Genomic DNA, 13,597 nt, shown 5'->3' with positions numbered 1-13,597 from the left:
ACTAATCTCATTCATGAGGGCTCCACCATCATGACCTAAATACCTCCCAAAGGCCCTACCTCCAAATAATATCACAGTAAGGATTAGGGATTCAACATGAATTTTGGGGAACACAAACATTCAATCCACAGTTGTGTTGTAGCTGAGAACATGACAGTGCAGCAAGGCCATATTTGCTGGTTGACTTATAATTAAGTGTGGGGATGCAGTTAAGTTCTTGCCAATGGAATGTATGACAGTAATGTGTACCACTTTCACATCTGAACCTTGAAAGGCATTGTGTATACTTCTTCCATTACCTTTTCCTTTTCTTGGTGGGTGGAACCCTGATGTGATGGCCATCCAGCTTTGGCCATGTAGACAATGATAATGTGGACCAAATAGACAACAAAATGGAAGGGGCTTGGGTTCTTAAATGACTGTAGAATTCCACCAACATGTGCTACTTACATCAAGACCATTGAATATGAGAGAAATGTCCTTGTTCTCTAAGCCATTGCATTTTGGGATCTCTTTGTTATATAAATCTTATCTTTACCCTAACTAGTACATGATATCATGGAGCTGCTGAGGATTATTTGAGCAATTCCTCATGTATAATAAATACTAAGTCAGGTATACCTGTTATTAATTTTTTTTTTTTCCGGTATGCGGGCCTCTCACTGTTGTGGCCCCTCCCGTTGTGGAGCACAGGCTCCAGACGCGTAGGCTCAGCGGCCATGGCTCACGGGCCCAGCCGCTCCGTGGCATGTGGGATCTTCCTGGACCAGGGCACGAACCCGTGTTCCCTGGATCAGCAGGCGGACTCTCAACGACTGCGCCACCAGAGAAGCCCAATGTTATTAATTTTTTGAAATCAAGAACCCTGATTAGTAAAATGAGGGGTGAGTTTAGCTCAGTGGTTCTCTATGAGGGGTGATTTTTTCCCTCTTCCCTCTCCCCCTCAGGGGACATTTGGCAATGCCTAGAAATATTTTTGGTTGTCTTAACTGTAGGGTATCATAAAGGCATCTAGTGGGTGGAGCCCAGCGATACTGCTAAATATTCTATAATACACAGGACAGCCCCCCATAACATAGAGCCCCAAATGTCAATAGTTCCAAGGCTGAAACCCTGATTTAGCTGATTGGTTTAAGCTACTCGGGATACATTGCTGAAACAGAAGTTTAGGTCAAACTGCATGGCTGAGAATCATGAGGTGGGGTATTTCCCCAAAAGAAATGACATGCTATTTTACTATGGCAGGAGGAGAATGACTGCTGGGCAGAATGAATAGATGTCTCCAGTACCTTTTTGACTACTCACGTTCATTCACACACTCTTTCCATATATAAACCCACTCACTTATTCCTCAAAATCATATCCAGCTACTGCATCAGCTGCAAGTCCAGGATTTCAGGGTGATATACAATCCTTGTCTTTAGTCTGGATCTTGCAACCAACAGCTAAATAATATGCCATTAACTCTAACACAATTGTTATACCATGATGGAGAGAGAACAAGATAACTACATACAAGACCATCTTGTAGATAGATGGTCTTAGGTCACAAAGCTACCATTCCTTCCTTGGTATTTGTGGACAGACAGCAGAGGAGTTGCTGAATCTATTCAGACTTCACTGAGCCACCAATCCAATATTACGGAGCCCAAGGTGAAATCCAATTACAATTTTCTTTTGCTTCATTTGGGAGTTAAAGGGGTAGGAAACAAGACAATAAAGGCACTGACAGGGAGGCTTAGAGATGTTTTCATTGTCCCTCAGAACAGATACAACCTATGAAAAGAACCTAGTGACCTTGGCTTACTTTATTTATAATTATGGGCATAATCTATTAGTCTTAATTGATCCCTAGAGAAGGAAAAAGTTGCCAATGTACCAGGCATCTCAGTCTATTTTGGAATTTTCTACTAATAGGCTCCTACCCTCCATTCATGTGCTCCTTTTAGTTTCAATCCCTCTCCTTCTCTTTAAAGCATCTACCTCCACTCTAAAGACTTGTTTTTCACTTTGAGACTTTCACAGTATTGGAATGTAGGTGTAACCTCCTTCATGCACTGCAAGTGTAGGTGCCATTTTTCCTACATCGAATCAACTCTGTCAAAATAACTTCTTCCAAATGCCAAAAACAAACTCCCTCTCTCATTGTTTTAGAGATTGCTCACCATATGGATATTTCCTGTTGGAACTTAGTTTCTTGCTCTCACCACGTATGTAGAGCAGCTAAGAAAAGAATAACCTGAACCTAACAAATGACCAAACATTTCCTGGGCTTCATTACCTGTACCACTTCCTTTCCCAGGAGCTCTGCTGCATCAGACATTGGGTGTTCCCACAAGAGTAGTTGTCAGAACTTGATCACTGCAGTTTAACAGTATCAAAATTACTTTACATACATAGTGGAAGTAGCTGACTTCATTTCCTTCAAGAGAAGAGGAGGACTGTTTCATAATGGTGGTCTCCTTTCATTATGGAATTGCATGACTTTAGCATTTGAAAGAAATCACTAAATTTTACTAACAAAAGTCTTTGAAAAGCAAATCAGAAAATTGGAAGCAGGAGCAAAGAAGAATTTATTTATTTTTGATACTCACAGTTATTTTTTTGGGTTATATGTAACAGATGTTATTAATAATAATAACTAATAATAACAACACAATAGCTGATATTTGTTGAGCACTTAAATGTCCCAGGCATAGTAAGCTAGAAATGGTCAGATCAAAAACCTAGAAATTTGTACCAGATGCTTGAGATTGATCCCTGATTTTCCTATGAAATACCTGAGCTCAGCAGCACTCTTTATTTTGATTAATTTTGGCTATTGTACTAGGTACGTGACCTCCTGGCCTAGGAATTGAGAGTAGAGAAAAAATAGCCATAGCTTTGGGGTTTAACCTCTGTTGAAATTATATAAAGAAGGGATAAATGGCCACTTTCATCATGACGGTAAAATGTCTGACTTGCCTGGTTCCACCCACGTTTGGTAGTTGATTGTTGAGGTCAAGGATCTATTTTGCTTGTGTATTTTTTAGAGAGGACACTATAAAGTAGCTTATAACCCACAGTGAGTGCTGGGAAATATTCTTTGTATTTAAGATCATGAATGTTTGAATCAGGTTATTACTTCAAAATAAAAGAGTTATTCAGACATGTAAATCAGGATATTACCTTTTTAGCACGGATATTATTCTTTCATAATGTCAGTTAACACATGTTTACTATGCACCTGTATTCAGCACCTGATAAAGCACATGAATTAAGGGTTTAGGAAGGTGAATAATAGCGACCAGGATGTGATATTTAGTTTGAGTAGCAAGAATAATATTTTATACAAGGGAAACTTATGAACTTTTATTAATTTTTCATATACAGTATGAGCCCTGGAGTTGATTTCCATCATCTTGCCTTGTCATTTACTAGCTTAGCCCATGGCAGGTTGTTTAGCCTCTATAAGCCTCTCAACATTCACAGGTAAATGAGGGTAATAATGGTACCTGCATGACAGGGTTGTTGGATGGATTAAATATGTGTAGGGGAGAAAAAAATCTTTTTCTCTCTCCGTCTTGGGTTCTCCAGCTGGGACCTTGTAAGTTAGACTACAGACAGATTAATAAGAGAAAAGCAAGTTTATTAACATATGCGTCACACATATACATGGGAGCACTCAGAAATGAGTGACTCAAAGAGGTGGTTAGAACTTCACCTTATATACCATCTTAAAAGAACAATACATTTTTAAAAATAATTAATTAATTAATTTTTGGCTGCATTGGGTCTTCATTGCTGCGTGTGGGCTTTCTCTAGTTGCAGTGAGCGGGGCTACTGTTTGTTGTGGTGCACAGGCTTCTCATTGCAGTGGCTTCTCTTGTTGCAGAGCACGGGCTCTAGGTGCATGGGCTTCAGTAGTTGTGGCTCGCAGGGTCTAGAGTGCAGTCTCAGTAGTTGTGACACACGGACTTAGTTGCTCCGTGGCATGTGGGATCTTCCCGGACCAGGGCTCGAACCCGTGTCCCCTGCATTTGGCAGGCGGATTCTTAACCACTCTGCCACCAGGGAAGTCCAGAACAACACATTTTTAAAGACGTGACAAGACAAAGGAAAAGGACTTTGAGTTTCTAGGGGTGAGAAGGCAAATATATGGGGAAACCAGTGGTAGCTAAGTTTTGTTAGGTAGGTTCCTCTGGGCTGGTAAGGGTCTAGAGTTGTCTCCAGTGATTAACTGCTGTCCTTCCTGGTAGAGAGGGGAGAGGAGACACTTTTACATATTTACGTCCTGCTTTTAGGCAAATAGGGGGAGGGTAAGGAACTCTTCTTGTATCTGCTTCTTCTTAATTGCCTTCGTTCAAAATAATCCTTATGCCAAAGTGGCATATTTTGGGGTGGCAGAGTCTGTTACCCTTCATATATAAGGGAACTATCACAAGGCCAGGCATTTTTAGGAAGAACTCAGTAAATGGTAGTTGTTACTGTTATTATCACAGAAAATCAGAATCAGACGTTTGCTTTCATGGCTGACAAACCCCATGATCACACTTGTTACGATTTGTGGATGTTCTTCTTATAATTCTAGGATTTAGACAGGCTATGAGAGTTTATGGCTATAATCTTAACTACGTCTGATCTGATGAGCTGAGGCCAGAAAAGGTCATGGGAAAAGGACTGCAAGTACTATTATAAATAGCAAGGTACCAGTGCAGGGTAAACAGGTCTTTCCAGTTGGTTGTGTTGATGAGCTTGCTTCATTTTCCCTTCTGGCTATTTTATCCTGAAGGTGGAGCAGGTGCTGTTTCAGTATAACCCCTTTGTGAGTCCATTACCACCCTTCTCTAGATCCTACTCAGCCCATCTCTAGTCCTTCCCATGCCCATGCATTCCATTTTTGCAGGTATCTCTTACCTGGAAGCTTTGGTATTTGTTAGCCTTTCTCATAGAAACCTACGAACAAAGACAATGGTTGAATCATCTCAACAGTCTGGCTCCTCCTGGAGTCATCAGGTTGTTAACAACTTTTAGGGAGCTACTTGAAATAACCACAACTTACTCTATCTTTACTCCTTTTTTTTCAGTTCCCCTTTTCTTGATTACAAAAATAGTAATTGATAGCCATTTCAAAGATAGTACGCAACATATAAAGAAGGAAAAAAAAATCATCCATAGTCGTACATACAGAAGTAGTCACTATGAGGACTTTGGAGCCTTTCGATTTGGTCTCTTTCTGGGCTATTTTAACATGGCTGGGAGCAGTCTATCTACGCCATTTGATCTTGATTTCTCTTGCTTACACACTTCTAACATAAGCATTTCTCACTGTTAAAATGTTTACATTTTAAAGAACTCCCATATCTCATGGTACCATAATTTACTTAAAATTAGACTCACTTTGGGCATTTAAGTTGTTCCCAGTTTTCTGCTTTTATAAATAATAATGCTGTTATAAATAATAATGTGTTTATAAATAACAGTGCTATTATAAACAGGAACATTTATAATAATAATAAAATTTTTGCCAGTATTGCAGCTTATTTATTATGACAGCTTCTTAGACATATAGTGACAAGGTTATCAGTGCATATTGCCAGACTTTTTCCAGAAAGGTTGTGTGAATTTTCACTCCTACCTGCAGCATATGAGAATGTCTCTTTCACTTGACTCTTATTTACTAACAAGTAATATTCACCTTAAAATTGTTTCGTTCTTATTTATAGGAAACACGTTATCTTAATGTATCTAAAAAATTATTAGTGATGTTGATTACGAGCCTTGTTAACTGTTTTGTGAATTTTCTGTTCAAGTATTGGGTTTTTTCTGTGAGGTGATAGTATTTTTTTTTTTTCATCAGTTTGTGCAACTTTAATGAAGAAAAATAAATCAATTACCAGCAGAGCTATTAGTTGATCACTTATCCATTGACAACTTGCATCATTTATTCAGGGCTATATTAAACAGTATATTATTGGAAAATAGATTAACTAATAGCTTCAAGCCACCTAACAATTTAAATGAAAATTACAAGATGTTTGAGTCCCCATTTTGGAATATAAAGGGTGTTTGACTTCCAATTTCCATTCTCTGTAGAACAAGAACAGGCCATTCCTTTATTGACATGCATAAAATACATCACATTTTCTGTTCTGCTGATCCTATCAATTCAATACCAATCCTCTAGCCACATCAGTTATGAGCATAAAGTATATCATGTAACCTCAAATCTCTTAACAGTGGAAGACTTAAACGAGAATGGATGCTGCTAGAATAATGCTGCTTACTTTGATGTGACAACTGAGCATCCATCTCCCTCCCCCTCAAATGCTTCTTCAGTATGTTAGAGCTGTGAGTAATGGTTTTAGTCTTATAACCAAATTAGAGTGAAGACTTTGGCCATATAATATACATGCTCCATTTTTAAAAAATTTTTGAATCTTGGGCACTGTTCTCTTGTAACTACTTTACAGTTTCTAAAAGCAGTTATTGTCCAAAGCTAGAAGAGCTTAAGTCTTCTCAGATGAACATGTGAATGAATGGAGGGAGGTAAACAAAAAATAAAATTTAAAAAGACAAGGTCTGGGCTTCCCTGGTGGCGCAGTGGTTGGGAGTCCGCCTGCCGATGCGGGGGGCGCGGGTTCGTGCCCCGGTCCGGGAGGATCCCACGTGCCGCGGAGCGGCTGGGCCCGTGAGCCATGGCCGCTGGGCCTGCGCGTCCGGAGCCTGTGCTCCGCAACGGGAGAGGCCACAGCAGTGAGAGGCCCGCGTACCGCAAAAAAAAAAAAAAAAAAAAAAAAAAAAAGACAAGGTTTGATAGGGGAGCAGCTGGATAAGAAAATCAAAAAAGGAACAGTAATTTAAAGTTTATTCCAGCTGTAATGTGGGCTATTCTGACCTTAAGGCAGCATCACATGGCATATTTCTGAGTCCATTCCTGAGGTATTCTGTTGTACTTATCTCTGTCTGTCTTATAGATCCATGCAATCTCTGGTATTAGGGGGTCATCTGGGTTTGGATCACACAGCAGTGAACAAATGGATAAAAGAACTTGAAAAATAGTTAAAGCAGGTGACCACTGTGATCTTAGAATATCAAAACAAATGTAGCCATTCCTGTTGATATTTTGATGATAAATTCTTATGGTAAATGCAACCTGGTTTGAAGGGATAGTCTGTAGGAAGATGAATTGTCAAAAAGAATACACCACCTTGATATGGGTTGTCATTAAGTCCCATAATTGTGACTTGTCAATGAAACATCATCCCCAACTGGACCTGCAGAACATTGTGCTGGGGGGTCATGGGCCAAATCACTAAGTTCCTTATTAATTCGTTTCAGCGCCATAGTCTGTGCTTTTCTTCTGGCTCCTCACTATCTTGGTGTCTGCTCAAAGGTCCGGCCCAAACTCTTGATTTTCCGGGCTGCTCGGAAGGGTTGCCTCTTTATCTCACACTGGTTCTGCCAGACATAGACGTAGAGGGGCTGGGGCGTCCCTCACGCTGTGGCCTCAGTCTCTTCCCTGCCCACCTGACAGCTGCTGCATCCCTGACCCTATGGTGCTCATGCACATGACATGAGGTGATGGTATTTTTCAATACTATCAAAAGGTTTGTTTTTGTTTTTTGGTTGCACCCAGCACCTTGTGGGATCTTAGTTCCCCAACCAGGAATTGAACCTGGGCCTTGGGCAGAGTCTTAACCACTGGACCACGAGGGACTTCCCAAGGTTTGATTTTTTTCAAAATATAGAATTAGGGGCTTCCGTGGTGGCGCAGTGGTTGAGAGTCCGCCTGCCGATGCAGGGGACACAGGTTCGTGCCCCGGTCCGGGAAGATCCCACATGCCGTGGAGCGGCTGGGCCTGTGAGCCATGGCCGCTGAGCCTGCACGTCCGGAGCCTGTGCTCCGCAACGGCAGAGGCCACAACAGTGAGAGGCCCGCGTACCAAAAAAAAAAAAAATATATATATATATATATTTATATATATATATATATATATATATATATAAAATTAGGCTTTTTATCTTGTGTCATGTAACCGTCTATTTCCTTACCACCAATTTATTTTAATTTTGGATTAAATAAATAATTTTCTTTTGTTTTGGATCTATCTCTCATGAGTTTCCCTAAACTCTTTTGGAACCTATAGGATTCTTTTTTTTTGGCCACACTGCACCATGGCTTGTGGGACTGCAGTTCCCTGACCAGAGATTGAACCCCGGCCTGGAATCCTAACCACTAGGCAACCAGGGAACTCTCTATAGGATTTTTATTTTATTTTATTTTATTTATTTTCATTTCATTTCATTTTTTTGGCTGCACTGCATGCAGCATGTGAGATCTTAATTCCCCAACCAGGGATGGAACCCATGCCCCCTGCAGTGGAAGCATGGAGTCTTAACTGGACCACCAGGGAAGTCCCCCAAATTGATTTTATTAAAATATAGTTGATTTACAATGTTGTGTTGGTCTCTGATGTACCGAAAAGTGACTCAGTTATATATATATATAATACATATATTCTTTTTCATATTCTTTTCCATTATGGTTTAATTACAGGATATTGAATATAGTTGCCTGTACTATATAGTAAGACTAATCCCAACTCCCAATCCCTCCCTCTCCCATTCCCCCTCCCCCTTGGCAACCACAAGTCTGTTCTCTGTGTCTGTGTGTCTGTTTCATAGATAAGTTCATTTGTGTCATATTTTAGACTTCACATATAAGTGATATCATATGGCATTTGTCTTACTCTTTCTGACTGACTTTAATTAGTAGGATAATCTCTAGGGCCATCCATGTTGCTGCATTATTTTATTGTTTTTTTATGGCTGAATAATATTCCATTGTATATATGTACCACATCTTCTTTATCCATTCATTTGTCAATGGACATTTAGGTTGCTTCGATGTCTTGGCTATTGTAAATAGTACTATTATGAACACAGTGGTGCCTGTATCTTTTCAAATTATGGTTTTGTCCAGGAGTGGGATTGCTGGATCATATGGTAACTCTGTTTTTAGTTTTTTTTTTAAATTAATCTTTATTGGAGTATAGTTGCTTTACAATGTTGTGTTAGTTTCTTGCTGTGCAGCAAAGTGAATCAGTCATACGTATACATATATCCACTCTTCTAAAATTTATTTTTAATTTATTTTATTTTTTTATTATTATTTTTTAATGTGGCTGCCATTTCCTCAATTCTGGGAAAGGATCTTTTTTTTTTTAATTTATTTATTTTTGGCTGCGCTGGGTCTTTGTTGCTGCACATGGGCTTTCTCTAGTTGTGGTGAGCGGGGGCTACTCTTCATTGTGGTGCGCAGGCTTCTCCTTGTGGTGGCTTCTCTTGTTGTGGAGCATGGGCTCTAGGTGCACAGGCTTCAGTAGTTGTGCTGCACGGGCTTCGGTAGTTGTGGCTCGTGGGCTCTAGAGCACAGGCTTGGTAGTTGTGGCACACGGGCTTAGTTGCTCCGCAGCATGTGGGATCTTCCCAGACCAGGGCTCGAACCTGTGTCCCCTGCATTGGCAGGAGGATTCTTAACCACTGCACCACCAGGGAAAGCCCCCACTCTTTTTTTATATTTCCTTCCCATTTAGGTCACCACAGAGCACTGAGTAGAGTTCCCTGTGCTGTACTATACGTTCTCATTAGTTATCTAGTTTGTACATAGCAGTGTATATATGTCAGTCCCAGTCTCCCAATTCATCCCGCCCCCTTACCCCCTTGGTAACCATTCATTTGTTCTCTACATCTGTGACTCTACTTCTGCTTTGCAAATAATTTCATCTTTACCATTTTTCTAGATTCCACATGTAAGCAATATTATATGATATTTGTTTTTCTCTTTCTGACTTATCTCACTCTGTATGACAATCTCTCAGTCCATCCATGTCTCTGCAAATGGCACTATTTCGTTCCTTTTTAAGGCTGAGTAATATTCCATTGTATATATGTACCACATCTTCTTTATCCATTCCTCTGTTGATGGACATTTAGGTTGCTTCCATGTCCTGGCTATTGTAAATAGTGCTGCAGTAAACATCGGGGTGCATGCATCCTCTTTTTTAAAAAAAATTTTATTTATTTATCTATTCATTTATTTATTTTTGGCTGAGTTTGGTCTTTTGTTGCTGCATGCAGGCTTTTTCTAGTTGCGGCAAGTGGGGGCTACCCTTTGTTGCGGTGCACGGGCTTCTCATTGCGGTGGCTTCTCTTGTTGCGGAGCATGGGCTCTAGGCGCGTAGGCTTCAGTAGTTGTGGCATGTGGGCTCAGTAGTTGTGGCTTGCGGGCTCTAGAGTGCAGGCTCAGTAGTTGTGGCGCATGGGCTCAGTTGCTCCGCAGCATGTGGGATCCTCCCAGAGCAGGGTTGAACCCTTGTCCCCTGCACTGGCAGGCAGACTCCCAACCACTGTGCCACCAGGGAAGCCCGCATACATCCTTTTGAATTATGTTTTTCTCTGGATATATGCCCAGGAGTGGGATTGCTGCGTCATATGGTAGCTCTATTTTTAATTTTTTAAGGAACCTCTGTACTGTTCTCCATAGTGGCTGTACCAGTTTACATTCCCATCTCTGTATAGGAGGTGGATTTTTTACGTTCTTCAAGCTTCTAGAAGTTTCCTGTTGTGCTAATTCTCAGAGTTTGGCAAACAATTCCTTAGCCATATTTAATCACCCTTCTTTTTGGCACTTTCCCTTCTGCCTTTACATTCTCAACCTGAAGAAACCAGGCTTTTCCTGAAGAATATCTTTAACCTCTAATTCTATCTGCGGAGAATAGAAATACATGAAGCATTTCCTGTGGTTTGTAGAATTGGATCTCAAAATTAAGGTGCATATATATTGAACATATTCAGGTGCATTTTAAGCTTGTGAGCATATGAGAAAAATTTAGAGATTAGGGATTAACTGGTTTCTTTCTCCATCTTAATGCAAATAGTGGTGTTTTATCCCTGAGTTATGTCTAAGTGTTGCCAGTCTTTTCAGCATGATCATGCTGCCAACTACTTTCATTGTTTCCACTTTGCTGTGCTCCAGGGAAATGAGGCCAAGCTGAGAATTAGACTGGGATTTAATATCCCAGGGTTACAACTTACTTGCTTAATAACCTTGGACAAATCACAAAGGCCTCACTAGTCCTTTGTTTCCTTATCTGTGAAGTGGGGAATGATAGTACATACCTCTTAGTTTGGATGTGAAGATTCAGTGGGATCTCATGATCCACCTCACTAGCACGGGGTGTAAGTTTGGCTTTTAAAATTTTCTAATTAATCACTAGAATCTCTACATGTCAATATGTTTGGGATCCCCTATTTAAAATCTCCTTTACAAATTTACTAAGAACTCTAGGTGCTTACTCTTCCGAAGGAGGCGCCTTCTCAACTCCAAATGGAGAGAAACTCAGAAAAGCCCAACCAGTCCACTGGTAGGCCCTGGTCTCAGCTGTTGTTGTTTTGTTGGGACCTGTTGAATAAATTGGTACTACTGAGGCCAGTGGGTCCTCACCCACTGCTGCCATGCCCCTTCTGGTCCAGATCCTTGCACACAACTTGGTGGTGCCCAGGCTTGGCCTCTCAAGGTTACTTCTCTTCTGGTTACATCCACATACTCAGTTGTGTGTCCTGTATCACCCTGTGACATCTGTGCCCAGACAACTGGATCCAGAGAAACTTGTCACCTGTCCAGACATCCCTTCCTTTCTGGATGTGTAATTAGATTTTATTTTCTACCAGTGGACCTCAGTTGTAATCATCCTAATTCATTTGAGAAATTCTGCTAACACTGAATTTCAAAAGGCAAGTGGCCAAGGACACCTTCCCCTTTGGAGACTCCTTAAGTCCACTTTGCAAATTTAGCCCCCTCCTCCAATCTATTAGAGCTGAGTACCAAGCAAATCACCAAAGTTCCTATCACTGTCATCTATCAGGAATGGCTTACTAAACCTAAATTTGTATAATTAAGAAGGGTCATTCAAGTGATTATTTCGGGAACAAAGGACTGCCAAGGGACTTTTTGACATTACCCAGACAGAAATAATCTGATACCTTCTTACTAAATAAGGTTAAAAAAACACTTCTGCTTCACCAGACACAGCCACATATGTGTAAAGTACCTAGCATGCCTCTGTCACTTAGTAGGTGCTCAAAAAATGTTAGTGCTCTCCTTCCTCCATTTCTCCTCAGCTCGACCACCCCTCAGCATCATTTAGCTGGGAACATGTAGCTTTCCAGAGACCTAACCCACTCCTAAATGTTCATTTCTCTGCTTGGCTCTGTATGAACACAATATAGATGGTTCTGGGTAGCCTCCTGACAGGCTCACCAAGCTTAGTGTAGACATTGGCTTGTTCTCGGGCATAAAATAAGAATTGGTGGCAGCAGGTCCTCATGCCAACCTCTGATGACCTCCAGCAAGGTTCTACCTTCAGAGCTGCTTTTAGGGGGGTTTGCCTCAGGCAGTTTATACTTTCTGCAAATAGTTAGATTTCATTTTACATTTGTATTCAACTTGTTTTTAATACAGCAAACATGCCTGGAGCATTTTGTCATGGAAAATAATTTGCTAAATAATTTGCTAAATAAACAATGCATAGCTAGTGTCCCTCCTTGTCCCACAAATATACTTCCTGCTTTCTGTGAGAAGGGGTGTGGCATCTGCTGTTTTGGAGCTTCAGTTTCATGGAACTATATTTTCCTTGTCTGGTTTTGCCAACAAAACATGTGTCCATGTGGTTAAGGCACACAGAGGGGCCCTGGGCCACTGCAGTCAGAGGCTGACCTCAGACTCTGTCTTCAGCCTTCCAGACAAGCTCTTTACTACATTTTTTTTGCTGAATTCCCAGACCTCACTACAAGACCTGGGGTGAGGCATCTCAAAAAGAAAGTGACAGCTCCCTTGAATTATTTTGTGTTCAGAAGTGAGTTTCCAGATGTTTCATGAGGTAAATCAGGTGCTTAATATCATTATTTTTACAGGTGTTTAATTATTGGCTTTAGACACAAATTCTAATAGAAATAGAAAGAAGAAAAAGTGAGACTAATTCCAAAGCTCTTTTGAAATTATCCTTAGTCCTTCCTGACATTTCCTTACCTGGCCTTTTGTTTTAATGTCTTCAACGGAAGAGTTCTCCTAATGCTGTGAGGTGTGGCTTTGGCTTAGCTGCCTTTCTTTTTTCCAGAGTTAGCCTTTGTCTCTGCAGAACATTGCATCCTAGCTTTTGGAAATCCCCACTGAACTTGGAGAAATTATGCCTTGCCATCCAACCTCTCTCCTGGAACACAATGTGATTTCTGACGGCATACCAGTTGCTCCACTTGACAGTGCTTGCTTGTCTCATTTCACTTGAATATTCACTGGTGAGTAAGAACAGAAGTGGAAAGTAATTACCACAGTTTATTATATGTTATTATATTATTATAAATAATATTATTTATTATATTTATAATATATATATTTATAATAATATTATAAATATTATTTATTATATGTTTCATGCCCATGATAATTACTTTTATAATGCCACTTGTGAATAAATTGATCAGATTAGGATGAATCACCTGACTGGCCAACAGCTATTGGAATGATCCTCCATGTGTGACTTGGAATTATTACAAA

General features: G+C 40.4%; 1 pseudogene; it reads right to left on the bottom strand.

The window, feature by feature from the left end:
- Positions 1-6,432: 6,432 nt before the first annotated feature.
- On the bottom strand, positions 6,433-7,387 carry LOC137223236 (ubiquitin-conjugating enzyme E2 D3 pseudogene; annotated as a pseudogene).
- Positions 7,388-13,597: the final 6,210 nt, after the last annotated feature.

The sequence above is a fragment of the Pseudorca crassidens genome, chromosome 4, assembly GCF_039906515.1.
Source record: "Pseudorca crassidens isolate mPseCra1 chromosome 4, mPseCra1.hap1, whole genome shotgun sequence".
NCBI classification, from domain to species: Eukaryota; Metazoa; Chordata; class Mammalia; order Artiodactyla; family Delphinidae; genus Pseudorca; species Pseudorca crassidens.
Note: the sequence above shows the minus strand (reverse complement) of the source record. Positions and strands in the feature narration are given on the sequence as shown.